The sequence below is a fragment of the Pelophylax lessonae genome (genome assembly GCF_965119305.1).
Source record: "Pelophylax lessonae genome assembly, chromosome: 1".
NCBI lineage: Eukaryota > Metazoa > Chordata > Amphibia > Anura > Ranidae > Pelophylax > Pelophylax lessonae.
Window position 1 is genome coordinate 374,064,657 of NC_138768.1, and position 16,474 is coordinate 374,081,130.

Consider the following 16,474-nt stretch of genomic DNA (forward strand, 5'->3'; position numbering starts at 1 on the left):
ACAATACAAGACACCACCTTTATTGTTCAGCAGATGGTTAATGTGAAAGTCCAATAAATAATCATAATATATAAAAATAATAAATAAATAATAATAATAATAATAATAATAATAATACTATTATAATACTAAAAAATATAGACTACTAATAAAAATAAATAATACTAATATATAATTGTAATATTAAAAAAAAGTACTAAAGGACAATACAAGACACCACCTTTATTGTTCAGCAGATGGTTAATGTGAAAGTCCAATAAATAATCATAATATATTAAAATAATAATAAATAATACCAATTGGAATAAATAATAATATTATTATTATTATAATACTAATAAAAATCTATAATAATTTAAAAATAAATAATATTTATATATAATATTAATATAAAAAAAGTACTAAAGGACAATAGAAGACACCACCTTTATTGTTGAGCAGACGGTTAATGTGAAAGTCCAGTCCATGGTGAGGAGACACACTGCTCAGACAATTCATGTCCCTGGGAAGTATGTTAAAGTGATATAAAGCAGAGAAATAATAAAGTGTAAGCATTTAATTGAGGAAAAAGCAGAGCTGATGTCATGGCAGAAACTCTCTGACTATGCCTGTGCCCACCTTGGTGCTGAGATCCTCCTTGCACTTGTGCTGTGTCCATGCTAATCCTCCCCTTGTCTCCCCCACACACACACAGGCTGGAGGGAGGTGTGCGCATGCGCAGTGAGCCTGCCTCCTCCTGTTACAAAGACAGATAACAGAGGGAGAGGTGCACGCTCTATTGTGCGGAGGATGCTGGACTTTCTTCACTAGTTCTTCCAACTTTGTGCCTTCATCATCGGATCTCTCCACACACTGCTTATTTTCTGGGGAGGATTGTCCTGGATCCAGTCCCTGATCTGGAATGGTTGGAGGTGAGTGGATCTTGGATTGTAGTGATCTGTGAGTTGATCATGTCACTCAGATTGATGACAGCCTTCCAGCCTGATGAAAGGGGATCTGTATTGTTGATTGAACTTTACAAGCTGTGAAATGACTCTTGCTGGTGCTCCCATCATGGGGGAGGCTGGGCTCCATCATACACTGCACTGGGCTGGTTATTGCCCCATCAGAGTGTGCAGGCAGCTGGGGGTCCACCCTGTAATTCCATGGATCTATAGGAGACACCTGGATCCTTCCTATACATGATAGTGGCAGCAGGTGACACAGCCATGGGTAGTATAGAGGGGGTGGGCTGCTAGGATCTATGTGTTTGTACACCTGGAGGAAACTATTCACCCTTCTATTTGTCATACTACAGCTGGCTAGCCTAGAAAAATTCTTGCCTTTCCAAGGGATAATAAAAATGCATGTTTTCGTTAGGGGAAAAAAAGAAATAAAAAAAAAAAAAAAAAAAAAATTATATATATATATATATATATTATTCACATTTTAAATATGTGATCATTTTTCAGTTTTGCTTTACTTGACTCATACTTTTAATTCAATTTAAATCCATTACCTTCCCGGGAAAGGAGTGCTGACCTTTTCCCGGTTTATTAAAGCCTCTCCTAATATTAACTGAACGATTGATATGTCAGTGACTTGTCTACCCCTAAGCTCCAAGTTCCTGCACAGGTTGGCTCGTCTTCTGATACACGGTATAACAACTCAAGACTGCTACAATATTTCTATTTTTTCTTTTTTTAATGGTTGAGCCAGATGGACTTGTGTCTTTTTTTTCAACCTAATATTTTAGCTTGTTAATACTGTCTGTAATTTACGTCTGATGTCCAGTTCTTCCTCCTCTACTCTACATCGGATTAATAACTTACTTTCCTTAAAGAAGAACTATAGGCAAAACTTTTTTTTTTTTTTTCATTTTGGATAGAGTGAGGGAGGATTATAACTAGTGATCAACCGATATCGGTTTTTCGTTGCCGATACCAATATTTTGGCCAATGTATATCAATATGCGCCGGTTTTTTTTTTTTTTGTACATTTAAAAAAAAAAAAAAAATTATATATTATTTTTTTTTTTTTTTTTTCTTGACAGGTACTCTTGTGAAGGGATCTGGGGGTCTAAAAAAAATCCCAAACCCCCCCTCCTTTGCACTTTAAAGCATTCTAAATGCCAAGTTTGGCTGTTTTGAATGCTGTCATTTTTTTTTTAAACTGACGCCAGTACCCGAAAGTGGTGTCATGACATCACTTCCGGGTTTTTGCATGGAGACCCGATCAGAGCTAAATGTGGCTTTGATCGTGTCTTCGGCAGCTGTGCAGGCTGGTTGCCTGGGTTTCCCTGTGGGTTGGGACACCCGGGTGAGCCGCGGAAGGTGGCGGGAAGGGGACGTCCCCTCCCGCTCCTTCCTTGTAATGACTGTTGGGCGGCTTCTCAGCTATGGACGCCGGTACCGGGGTGATGCCTCTAGCTGCAGGCATCACTCTGGTACAGCAAATTTCCCGAAATATCGGTAACCTCAGGGGCCGATTCCAATATATCGGGGAAAGTGGATATCGGCCCTCGATATATCGGCTTTGCCGATAATCGGTCGATCCTTAATTATAACCGCTGTCAGATTTTTTTTTTTTTCCCCCCCAATCTGTGTCCCATTGAGGAGATTTCCCTTCACTTCCTGTTCCATAGCCAAGCAGGAAGTGAGAGTAAATCCCTGAAAATGAAGGGAATTTCTTGGGACCCCCCAGCTCTGCAGAATTAATGTTTTCATTGGAAGATTTCCCCTCTATTACTTTACAGGGGAAAACCCAAAATTTTGGATTTTTCTTTACTTTTGCTTTTAATGATAATGGTAAACAGGACGAATAGAGATGGTGATTTTCAATAACTGGGGCACAGACAGCAAAAAAAAATTTACAACGTTCTAATTCCTCTCCACTCTATCCGAAACGAAAATACTAAGTTTTGCCAATAGTTATACTTTAACTTGGGTTTAATGTTAATTTATTCCAGTACCATCTTATTTCAGCTTATTAAAGCAGTTTCAGCCTGTAAAAAAAAAAAAAAAAAAGTCAGCAGCTTCAAATAGTGTAGCTGCTAACCTTTAATATAAGGACACTTACCTGTCCAGAGATCCCGTGATGTCGGCACCCCAAGCCATTTTGTCCATCAGCTTTGGGTGCAGGCTCTGGCATTGCAAGTAAGTGAAACTGGCAGTGAAACCTTCCGGTTTCCTATTGCGCATGCGCGAGTCGTGCTGCACTTTCTGAATGGTCCCGCCATCATCTGGGACACATGGGTCCCAGAAGGCAGTGGGGAGGAGGAGGAGGAGAAGGGGCCGAACATGATGCAGATAGCAGTGCAGCGATCTTACCAGGGAGCGGGTACCTGTCAAAGCCGGGTACCTGCTTCCCCCCCCCACCCCCAACAAAAAAGTGCTAAATGTGGCAGTGGAGGCGGGGGGGAGTTGCGAACAAGCGGAGATTTCCATTTTGGGTGGAGCTCTACTTTAAGTTACGCTATCTGTGATTTGGCTAATGTCCATTTCTTCCGATTTTAACCTTTTTGCAGCGTATTAACTTCTACTTATCTGTAACTTGGGTATAATGTCAATTTCTTCATATTTCACCCTTTTTTTGCAGCTTATCAACTTCTACTATCTGTGACTTGAGTCTAATGGCCATTTCTTCCTATTCTACAATTTATTTATTTATTTATTTTTAGCTTATCAACTTCTACCATCAGTCTAATGCCAATTTCTTCATATTCAACCAATTTACACTATCTGCAACATGGGTATAATATCCAGATATTTTTAATTGCAAAGTTTTTTTCATTTGTATATGAAGATAAAAAAAAAAAGAAAATTCTGTAATATTTTCTTAACCGTGGTAAAGGATTTGAACCCCTTTTTGATTTTTCTGGCTACTTGGGTCTTGTTTTACAGAGATTTAACCACACTTTTTGTCCTGGTGACCTTGGTATCCCTAGACAAGAAATTGAGAGAAATTTTGCAACATGCACACAAAAGTAAAAATCTACCAGGGGTTCTAGCCTTCCCTACATTGCATCTTATTTATGTGCATGTTGCTGCTGGACAGTTTCCCTCCCTTTCTTGTTTGGTAAACCATTGTTAGCAGAAAAGGAAGTCAGGGTAAATCTTACTAATGGAGTTTAAGATGGCAGTAAAAACTCAACGGAGTCTCTTACACCTCCCCACTTCATCCAAAAACGAAGAAAACAACCCTTTGAATGGACATGCTCTTTAGTAATTCCAAGTACAAATGTTAGTTTTGACATGTTATGACAAGTCCGCTTGGGACCTTTCAATGTCTCCCAATAGTAGAGCTACTTTGAGACCTGATGACTAAGTTCAGAATTTTGTATTCGAATACAAAAGTTCTAAGTTAATTGAACATCTGTATTTTATGAAACAATCCATGGATGGCTTGTCAATTCTAGAGAGCTGTATTGCACTAGGATAATCCCTGCCCTTTACCTTTTCTATACTTCTACTGTATGTAGCAACCTATAATGCATCAGTTTTTTTGAGTTCCAGCCAGGCATCTGCATATAAAACTGCACTTGTTTGCAGCCTGCCTACATTTATAATGAGATTTAAAACACGTTAATTCTTTTAAAGCTGAACCCAAGAATACATTTTTTGACAGTTCCATTGGGTCAGCTTGGCTCAATGTGGAAGTATGCATATCCAATATCTGGAGGATCTTTAGGGAAGCTGAAAATTACTGTAGTTGTCTGAATTACATATAGTAAAGGCCACGATTGTTCGGGTTCCATGTGAGCAGCTTCTCCTCTGCACACTGCCCACAGGGGTTCGCTTGGCACCTCCGCCAATGAATACAAGTCCATTCCCTCGTTGGACGAGGTGGAGAGGAGGGCCGTTGATATCACGCTCTTTAACTCATCCAATCAAAGATTATGGCTCCTGGTCTTAAAGCAGTAGTAAACTGCTGTTTAAAAAAAAAAAAAAAAGTCCTGCAAGGTAAAGCCAAATTGTCTAGGACATTATATGAAACTTACCTTAGAACAAAGCCATCCAGCGGTGCGCTGTCACTGTTTAAGGGGAGTTCACCTTCACTTGGTCTTCCTTCCGGGTTCGCAGACTCTGGTTGTGTGAGTGGCCGGAGGCGCGATGACTTCATTCCTGCGCCGTTCGTGTCATAGAACTCTGAAGTAGCGGGACAGTGTGCCATTCCTTCAGAGCGCATGCGCCGGTGATGTCCCTAACTTCATCAAAAGTAAATACCTCCTAAACAATGCACATTTAGGAGATATTTACTGTACCTATAGGTAAAAGTCAGGCATGGGAGTTTACTCTTGACTGCTTTAAAAGTAAATATCTCCTAAACCGTGCACGTTAGACAACCGATATTTACTGCCCCTAAAGGTAAGCCCTTTTTATAGGCTTAAGTATAGGTAAAAGTAATGCATGGGAGTTTACTCCCACTTTAAGACACAAAACCAAATCCGTTTATGGAACCAATACCTTCCTTGTTCTGGTCTACAGTTGCAGTGCAGACTACAGACAGGCCAAACATAATCAAAGCAGTTTAAACTGGCCTGGACCTGTGATGGAATTTCTTATCCATTGGTTGAGGTACACTGCTATAAAGGAACTTTTTGTTAACGTGGTTGTTTAATCTGAAACAAAAAAATTAAAAGTCTTTTTTAATAATGGGACATAAACCTGTCCAGGGATCCAGCACTGTCCTCATCCGAGCTTGCTCTCTGGCCGGCTTCGGGTCCAGCTTCTGGCATGTTTACTTTGGGAAGCTGGCTGTGACTGCTTGTGGCTTCTCACTGTGCTTCAGGAAAGGTCGTACAGCTTTCTGGGATGGTATATCTTGGGAATCCATGTTCTTTTTCCTGGTAGATGGTCGGGAAAGGGGACTAGTACCCAGAGATGGTTTGTGTGATAACTGGTAGGGTTTACTAAAACCGGAGCGTGCAAAATCTGGCACAGCTCTGCATAGAAACCAATGGGTTTCCAGGTTTTACTGTCAAAGCTTAATTGAACAAGCTGAAGTTAGAAGCAGATTGGGTACCATGCACATCTGTACCAGCCTCCTAGTGCTCCAGTTTTAGTAAATCTCCCCCAGTGTATTTAGAAGAAAATGAATAAAAGTAGGGGTACACTCTAGGTGGAAAGGTGCATTTGTTTGTTACCATCTGAAGCTAGGATTGGTTCATCCATGCTAGTAAAAACTTACCATACTCTTTCATTTCAATATTTTTAAAGGTTACTTTCCACTACCACTTTGTCTCGATTCACAGTAGCGCGACTTGTCAGGCGACTTGTCAGCCTGACAAGTCGCGGTCCATTGACTGCTACAGGACCCGTTCTAATAGGAGAGACACAAGTCGCTCCGACTTAGAAAAAGGGTCCTGTACTACTTCGGGGCGACCTCGGAGCGACTTGCATAGACTCCATTTATGTAAAGTCCATGCAAGTCGCTCCGAAGTCGTGGTGCATGGGAATGCACAAGTCGCCCCTGAAGTAGTAAGGAGTCGTGCCGCCCCAGTGTGAACCGAGCCTAAGGGCTTGTGTTTATTTCAAACAAGTTTTGTATTTCCATACAAATTCAATTTGAAACAAGTTAACTGAAGGTGGTCAATTGTGGGTAGCATCCACCTTCAATGAATTCTGTTTTAATCATTTTTTATTACATTTTTTTTTTTTTTTAAGTGGAAAACTAAATTTAAAAACAGAACAATCTCGTAAGCGGCACTACACATGCAATAGGTATCCTGATAAACCAGATTACCAAAGCTGAACTGTTCAGTGAACCTAGAGTTCAGAGACGAGTAAAATGGTTATAAAAAGGGAAAATAAATAAAATATTGATGGACACAAGTCCGTTAGAAGGGTAGAAAATAGTCCTAAACCCTGTAGAAGAAGAAAAAAAAAAACAAAGCAGTTTATTGGTAATCCCATGAAAAACCTTCAATGAATTCTGCATAATCTCGGGACAGACTCTCAAACTGATTCCATTTAAGCAAGATCAAAGACTTTCCTGGGAAAATATGTGCTCTACAATTACTGACCACCTCCTAAAAGTGCTAGTTGCCCAATTGTCTCTTCTTCAATATTGCTGACTCGCTGACCCTAGACAAGCACATGACAAACAAGTGAATTACTGATCTGCAGGTTTTTTTGGGTCACTAACTGGCCATACACGTATCAAATTTTTACGAATTCCTGCTGTATCCATCAGTGGGGGACCTAAATAAATGTGTTTGACCTAATTATATCGTGAAACAAATATATTTATAGAAAAATATATGAAATAATATAAGATGGTGAAAAGTGAATTGTATCAACTTTAATCAAATATATTAGCTGGTATTAGATAAATAAATAAATAGCAGCCGCTATAGAAAGTGCTAGTGCTAATGTGGGATGAAGTAATCAAACTAATTGATTACCTATAGCGCTTGCTAAACCCAATATGGTGAGAAAGTATAAATACAAAATTATATTATATTATATTGTGAAAATAAATAAGTGGTGATATATATAAACAATCAATCAGAATACAAGAGTATACTCACCAGAAAACGTGGGTCCTATATGCCAACCGTGCCTTGGAGACAGCGCTGTTCTTGCTGCTTGTCTGTGGATCCGGAAGAGAGAAGTTCTTGTGGGCAGTGAGGTGACCCGAATCAGGAGGACCACAGTACTATCTGAACCCGTTGGGATCGTACCCCCTCGGAGAGGGCTGGTAGTGGAAGTGGTAGTACAGAGGGATATCCTTTTCGCCAGGAGGGACGCACCCATATCTGGAGACTGTCTCAAAGGCACGGTTGGTCTTAATGCCGTAAGGCATATAGGACCCACGTTTTCTGGTGAGTTTGCAATTTACTTATTCTTCACGGTGAAGGGCCACTTGGGAGGAAGAAAAGGAGCACTGGCACATATATATTTTTTTTTTTATTTTTTCACAACACAATTTTTTGGACTGTTTATTACTTGGAAATCACAACTTTTTTGGAAGCCATCATTTATATGAACTTTTTTATATGATTTAATATACTCTTGTATTCTGATTGATTGTTTATATATATCACCACTTATTTATTTTCACAATATAATATAATTTTGTATTTATACTTTCTCACCATATTGGGTTTAGCAAGCGCTATAGGTAATCAGTTTGATTACTTCATCCCACATATGAATTACACAGGTTCTGAGGCTAATTTAATGCAGATAAGGCACCATGTGAGTTCATTCAGCCACAGAACCTGTGTAATTAATGTGTTCAGTTTTAAAGCGATGAGGCGGCAACCCTAGGAGACGAGTGGAAAATTCTTGACTGAATGGCACCTGCATCCAATTAGATACAGGCACTGTTCTGATAGCTGCAGGTGCTGACTGTCCGAATACAATAGGCAGCACTACAGATTTGTCGATCAATGCTGTTTAGCGTGGATGAGGGAATCGAGTAACCTTAATGTATATATAGCCAGCCTTTGAAAGACATGCCAAAGCCAGAGGATAGGCATGAAAGCCAGACAACCAGCATTTTTAGATAAATAGACCCCTAATTGAATAACAGATTTTCTATACACTTCTTTTTTTTTTTTCCATTTACCAAACAAGCCCATTTTTTTTTTCTTGTAAATTAAGGAAGGATGGTGTTTTTATATTTAAAGCATACAATTGTGGCATGCAAGCCAAACCTGGAACTATCTATTAGACCCAATAACCACCATGGATTCTAGTCTATTACCTTTTTTTTTTTTTTTTTTTTTTTTTTTTTTTTTTTTTTTAATGGTAATCTGAGCTGAAGTCATGTATGTGTCTTGTATAGGCCCTTGTCCCTGGAAGTCATGGATAGCGGTGACAGGCATTGTGTGGGAAGATTGACAGGTAGTAACCTATATGGAGTGGATTGTTTTAGAGACCCATAGCCTGAAATTCCATTTCCTGCCTCTGACTTCTGTAATGTTGCAATACATTTCAATATTTGATAAGCTATAAAGCCTCGTACACACGCAACGATTGTTGGCTGACCGATCGGCCGTCTTTTGTCCAGTGTTGTTGTGTTGGTTGGAATGTGCTCTAGACTGCACACGAATTTTATCGGACAACAAAAACCAACTTCAGAAGTGATGTCATGTTCTGGTTTACTTTCCGTGTGTTTTTTCTTCTCTGAGCATGCCCAGTCTTGCTCATCAGATTTTTGTCTGCCGAAATCTGTACTGACTGACGAAAAATCGGCCGTTCTTTTGACGGCCAACAAAAATTTTATAGCATCCACACCAGATTTTGTTCGGCCGAAAAGTCGCAGTCGGTTGTCGGAAGCATCATACTAACAAGCCGAAAATTCACGGCCAACTATCGATGCGTGTGTACGAGGCTTTACTCTTCTTGTGAAGATGCTTTAGCTACTGTATGTGAGCAAAGCATTTGTTTCCATTACTGATTATTTTTTTTTTGGGTGAAATATTTGTGTGTTTGAAGTGCATAGAGTTGTGTACACAGGTGTCCCCTTTGCACCCTTGGTATGTTTCATCTGAGCTTAGTAAACAGTCCTTAAGTGGCACCACAAACAAGCATTCTTGAGCTCTATGGTGTTAGCAGTGCAAACCAGTGGTTTTGGTAAAAGAAGCAATAATAAGGCAGAACCTTTTTCTTTTGTTTTAGCCAAATTCACATTTGTGTGTTTTTTTTCATTGTATTCTGCGGCACAGTAATCCGCAGCGTATGCGCTATAGGGTGCATGTCCATTCATTTTTTTATTGACATCTCAATGTGCATACATATTCAAAACAATTGCACCTGTCCCTCAGCACATCAAAGCACCCATTTAAAAACACATGGTGCACTTGTAAAAGTCCTTTTTTTCTTTTTGGCCTATGCACCTATTTTAAGGGCACATTGAAAGGTAATATGCCCCTTCAACACATATTGTTAACAAAAAAACACACGAGTAGGCCCTTGATGACTAGTATTACACCAATTGTGTTGTATTGTGACTAGTATAATGGCAAAAGTAATTTGTGGCTTATTAGAACAAGGGTACAGAGTGCTGTCCTGGTGGTGCTCTACAAAATGTTATTGCTAACACCAGAAACATGGTGGAGATGTTCTGCCTCTCCAGGAACTCTCCTACATATCTTTTTGGGAATGCACATTTGCCCTTTTCTGGTCCTTGGTTCAAAAAGTGGTTGCACAACAGACTTCTGTTCTGGGCCTCCACCTTATGGCATGTCTGCTTCACACAAACAAAATTCCACTTTACCTGATATCTTTTTTTCTCTGAGGGTCCATCTCCTTAATGCAGTTTGGGCCTAAATACCTCCCATGTAGAATAGCCAGGAACTTCATCAATGACCCTGGGGTTTGCTAAAATTAACACCATTAGACAGTTGGAGGACCTTACTGCCTCCCTTTAGCACCCTGACGAAAAGCCTGCAGATGCATGGTTTCCTTGGAATCCACTTGCACATCTCGCTATCAATAGATGTTGTCCCCTCTGGCCCCAAGTAAAGAAGCTGATTGTGACCAACATTGGCTGAAGACATGTGAAGATCTCGAAAACCAGGCAGCCAATCAATCAGTCCTTTTATACACATATACAATAAAACAGGGGAGCAAGGAAAGTTACCAGTCTCTCTCTCTTCTGGCCACCCATTCACCCCGCATCATTTTCCCACTTACCTCCCTTATGGCCCGTACACACGATCCGAAAATCGGACGGAAATTAACGCTTGTGAAAGGATCGGACGATAATCGGATCGTTAGTACACAGCTTACGAGAGGCGATCACAACAGTTCACCCGATATTATCCGGTCGTGCAAGCATAAAGATTTTGATCGTATTATAACACATCGTACGATAATCATATTATCAGTATGTTGTTCGTCCGAAAAAAATGGTGAGCAGTAGACCGCGCATGAGCAGTAGACATCATTTTCCCCTCACATGCTACAGCGTGGTTACGCATACCGGAAGCTAAGAATTATCGTCCGAGAAAATTCGTATCATGAGTAACCTCTCCCTTTAAGCGAATATTATTGAGAGCTGCTAGAATACGAAAAATAACAGATGGAACGTCGCCCGATTTTCGGATCGTGTGTACTGGGCATTAGCCTCCTCCTACCATTGATCTCCCAATCTTTCTTTTTTTTTTTTTTTTTTTCTCGTTCTCTTTTCCATCCTTGCCCTGCAATATCCCCTCCATCCTCTCTTTTCTCTTTGATCCTGCTTATAAAACTGATGAGGGCAATACAGGTGCTAATTGTTATTTAAGCTGTCATGTACTACAGTAACTGCCAGATGCCTGGCAAAGTATGGATCACCCAATACTGTTATTGTTCCTTTGTTCCTATTTTATGTTTGTCATTCTCTGTCTTAATATTTCCTTTAAGGGCTCTTTCACACGGGCGGTCCGATCAGATCCGCCTGTCAGTTTTTTTAGGCGGATCTGATCGGATCCTCCATGCAGCTCTATGGGGCAGCGGGTGTCAGCGGAGGTCACCTCCGCTGACACCCGCTGCCATCCGCATCCGATCCTGTTCTGAAATCTGGACGGATGGAAACCCTATTTTTCCATCCGTTCAGTAATCGGAGTGGAGCGGATCTGATGAGAGCGGACAAGCGGTCCGCTCTCCTCCGATCCCCCATAGAGGGCAGCGGGTGCTGAGACACCTCCCTCTCCGCTCTGCAAGCGGAGACGGAGCTGTCATCCGCCCGGCTCAGCGGGGATCGCGGATCGATCCCCGCTGAGCAACACGGATCCGCCTGCGGAGTCGGACCGTGTGAAAGAAGCCTAAGAGTCTGGATTTGTGCACAAGGAACCCCTGCTGCTTCTGTGGGAAGAGTATTACATGCCTTTTTTTTTTCCCTTGCTGTATTCGTTGTCACCTGTATCTTTATCCTAAGTTAAGGAATTAAAAAAAAAAAAAAAAAAAAAATGGGGTTTATTTTCCAAAGTGCATATTACTGCTCTTCATTATCTGTATGTGTCCTTGGGTTCAAGAAGCTCTGTGCTTAGTGCAATCGGAATGATATTGTTAAAAATCTGCTTTCTTTCATGGCATTTCTAAAAATGTGGTGATACATGAGCGAGGATGGAGAGCATGCAGCAATTATCAGACATCAGCTAGCAATACATGCCTCATATCTAGACAGATTCCTGCTGGTATTGGAGTCATGGTTGGCCGTGTCAGCCCAACAAAAGATGAATTAAAAATTGACGTTGGGTCTTTAGATAGCTGAGGGTCCTGTGTCTCTCAGAATACAAGGGCAAGAACTGTAGATTCCTCCATCCATGTTGTTTAGCATGGATCAGGGGGAATTGAGCGATTCTCTCGCTCAGCCAGCCTGTGTATAGCTAGTCTTAATCAAAATTAGTTTGAATGATTGATTGCCTTCAGTGAATTGGTTATTTTGACTTCCTGCACTTTCCTCCTCATTTGTTATATTGTCTTTCCCTAATACAGTAATACACTCAATGGCTTTCTTTGGGGTGGTCTTCACTGAGGTCTGTTATGAGTAAATATTACCACTTTACCCCTAACCCCCTCAAATGATCCATTGGTCCACGTAGAATAGGAATAGGTCCTACAAATGGGGAATGTTGTATTCAAATAAAAGAGTTATCGGTTGATTGGCTTAATCCATTGAACCCAAATCTTTAAAATGTTGGCATTGAATAAAAATCTAGTCTGGAGATGAGCTTTCCATTCATTATCTTATATTTGTTAGGTTTTTCCATGCTTTCATGATGGTTTGGTTGCAGTTAGGAAATATGTTTAAGTTTGGATAACACTGTTTGGTATGGAGAAACGGCATTTGGGTTTTTCTTTTGTTTGTTTTTTGTGTGTGGGTGTTCACACACCCTTCTTCCCCTTTTTTCTTTTTTTTCTTTTTTTTTTATGTGTCCTACAAGGTTTCCTTCTTAGAGGTTGTTTTAAAGAAGTGTATGTCATTTGCTAGGCATCTTTGTACTATAACGCTTGTCCACTATGTGAAAACGTTCCATATTCTCTACTGCCTATAGCAGTGGTCTCCAAACGGTGGCCTGGATGCGACCCTTTGTTTGTTTTCCTTTTTTATTTGGCTCTTCAGGGACTACTCTTAGAGCCCATTCAGACAGGGGCGACACGACTTGCTGGGGCGACCTCGGCGCGACATGCACGGACTTCATATAATTGAAGTCAATGCAAGTCGCCTCCAGGTCGCCCCAAAGTAGTACAGGACCCTTTTCTAAGTCGTGTGTCGCTCCTATTAGAACGGGTCCTGTGCTAATCAATGGCAGGCGACCGACCGCGACTTGTCAGGCGACCAAGTCGCCTGACAAGTCGCGCTAGTGTGAATGGACCCTTACTGATATGGGACACTATTCCTCCCGCTGATACCAACAGTGGGGCATAATTCCTCCCACTGATCAAAACAATGGAACCTTATTCCTTCTACTGACACCAATGATAGGACCGTATTCTTCCCACTGACATTTAATGATGGAGCAGTATTCTTCCCAGTAAAATTAATGGTGGGGCACTCTTTCTTCTATTGACACCAATGATGAGGCATAATTTCTCCCACTGATATAAAGCATGGAAAACTATACCTCCCACAGGCCCCTATTCCTTCCCCGTTGGGGAATTTTTCCTCCCACCAATACCAACAATCGAGTATTATTCCTCCCTACCTCTCCTCCTGTTACTGGCAACAGGTGGTATGAGATTTTTTTTTTTTTTTTTTTTTTTTTTTCTTCCCACTGGTCACCATTCCTGAGACATTTTCTACACCCAATGACCACAGTCCAGGTGCCATAAAGTAGAAAGGGCAGTAAAATGGCCCCTTGTTTGGAGACCCCTAGCCTATAGGGGCAAGAGGTGAAAGTTAGGCACTTAAGATGCCATGTACCAACTTGAAAGTACTTTTTTAATTTTTGTGGAACAAGTTCCTCCCCCAAATTATGGCGCTTTTCCACTGCATGGAACCGAACAGTTCGGCTCGCTTTTGTGCTTTTCCACTGCTGGTACCGCATGGTATAGTGTAGGAACGGTTCAGTACGGTACGGCGGCGCTTTTCCACTGCATGGAACCGAACGGTACAGCTCTCTAAAACAGTGCCACCTCGATTGTGGTTCCAAGAGGTACCATACCGGTACCATATCCCACAATCCTTTGCATGCAGTCACTACTAGCCACTGATTGGTCAGAGAATCGTTGTTATCCCACCCACTTAACTTTAGTACTACTTTAGTGGAAAAGCAAACCGTACCGAACCGTTCCAACACCGTACCATGCGGTACCAGCAGTGGAAAAGCAAACCGGGCCAAGCAGGGCTGAGTAGAGCCGAGCCGGTACTTGCAGTGTAATTGGTGCCATTAGACTCCAGTCTTCTTTGTACAAACTTGAGTTTTAGTTTCACTTCACTGTGTGGGAAAATGTATCTTCTCAAATGCTTTCAGGATGACACATTAGTCTAGATAGCATAGCTTTCTGAAAGTTAGAATTTCCTTCCACTCCAGATAAATGACACTTCCTAATCCATTTCCTGTTAAAATGTGTTGCGGTGCTACTGTTTCTTCAAGCTAATGCAGTGCTGACAAACCTTACGTAGATGTGTTTTGAAGTGACAGAGTAAGGTGAACTATGCTAAAGGAATTACATAAAACTGTCCATTATAATTTATCCCTTGTTTTCTGTTGTGTCTGTCATCATTATGAACTTTCTCTATGGAACGCTGTATGTACTGTATATGTATATATGGTTAGTGGTGGTCTGCCAAAATTATTATTAGTAGTACAGTCTTTATCAAACTTTTTACCCCAGAGGAACCCCTAAAATAGTTTCCAGGTCTGAGGGAACCCTTACTAAGACCAATAGGTATCAATGACAAAAATGCCTCCTACATTGGTGATCAGTGGCAAGATTGCCCCCCCCCCCAGTGGCAGTCAGAATCCCACTCTTACAGGCAGTTAAAGGGAATTGGTATCATGCTGCTGGTTCTGCCAAGTGGCGTTGGTCCTGGAACTTTGCAGGCACCATGAAATGGAAGGTCATTAAAGCGGAACTTCACTCTCTCACTTAAAGTTGCACGATCAATCTTTAAAAAATCACGATCTCAATTCAACCCCCTCACGGTCCTAATCCAGCATTTCCACAATTCGGTGCAGAGCCGTTCTCTGCCTACAGCTGATGACAGCTGTCAAAAAAACAAAAACAAACAGCCAGCAAAGTTTATCACAACATTAAGCATGAGCTAAGTATTGTATCATTCTGTTCTTTTAGATCAAAGGGATGAACTTCAGTTTGTAAATGAAGTCAGTTTAACCACTCGAAGACACAGCCTTTTTTCTGACACCTGTTCCTTACAAGTTAAAATCATTATTTTTTTTTGTTAGAAAATTGTTTAGAACCCCCAAACACACATTATATATATATATATATATATATATATATATATATATATATATATATATATATAGACCCTAGAAAGTAAAGTGGCGGCTGTTGCTAAATTTTCACACTGAAAGACCGCTGTGCAAATACAAACATGATTATTTTTTTTGGGGAGGGGGGGGGATTCACTTCAATGAATTAAAAAAAAAAAAATGAAACAGTAAATGTAATGTAAATGTAAATAATCGTAAATCGAAATGTATCCAACATTATGCAGCTCTACTCTCAATCAACATTGACTGTTTTCAATCCTTTGGCTCCTTTCACACGGGCGTTCCGTATGTCCGTATATATCACCCCATCCGTTTGCGGGTGATATATGGACATAATGCATGTCAATGGGATTGCGGATGTCAGCGGATGACATCCGATTTGCGTCCTTTCAGTTCTGTTCCGTTTTTTGGAATGGAACAGAACCCTATTTTTTCTTCTGTTTAAAAAACGGAAAGGACGCAAAATCGGATGTCAGCGGTGTCATCCGCTGACATCCGCAATCCCATAGACTTACATTATGTCCGTATATCATCCGCCAACGGATGGGATGATATGCGGGCATACGGACCGGATGACACAAATGTCATCCGTGTCCGTTTGGAAAAAAAAAAAAGTGCTGGAGCGGATCGCAATACGGTCCGCTCCGCGTGAAAGGGGCCTTATGCTGCTAGCATTGGAAAATACATAGAAAAGTATATCATATTTACTTGTTTTGTGTATGTGTTGTTTTTTTTTTTTTTTTCTTTTGTTTAGTTTTTTACAGTTTCTACACTTACTGGTTTCCAAGTCTAGCCAAATTGTGTAATGCATCCCAAGAGTCTTCAGGAGGGGAGGAGGGTTTTTCTAAGCTAAGCACACCCTCCTGCCTGCTTGCCTGAGCTAAGGGCAGATAGATTTCAGGAAGTAAATGCTGCGTGAATCATCTGCCCTTACTCAAGATTGCCATAGCCAGAAATGCTAGGGTGTGTTTTTTAATGTGATTTCTCAACAAAAGAAAGCATGGAGGGATGGAGGAGTTTGCTATAAATATTTAAAATTAAATTCAAGTTCAAGGGACCCCCCAGCAATCCCTGGAGAAACCCTAGCATTTCATAGAA

The 16,474-nt window shown here is 40.8% G+C and overlaps 1 protein-coding gene across 1 annotated transcript in view; it reads left to right on the forward strand.

Moving 5' to 3' along the window:
- The first annotated feature begins 761 nt into the window (after window positions 1–761).
- The window catches only part of KANK1 (KN motif and ankyrin repeat domains 1), a 322,774-nt gene continuing 307,061 nt past the window's right edge, over window positions 762–16,474 (forward strand). The window contains exon 1 of the mRNA XM_082242991.1: window positions 762–911. The gene's annotated coding sequence lies outside the window, so the exon portion shown is untranslated. The remainder of the gene's footprint in view (window positions 912–16,474) is intronic.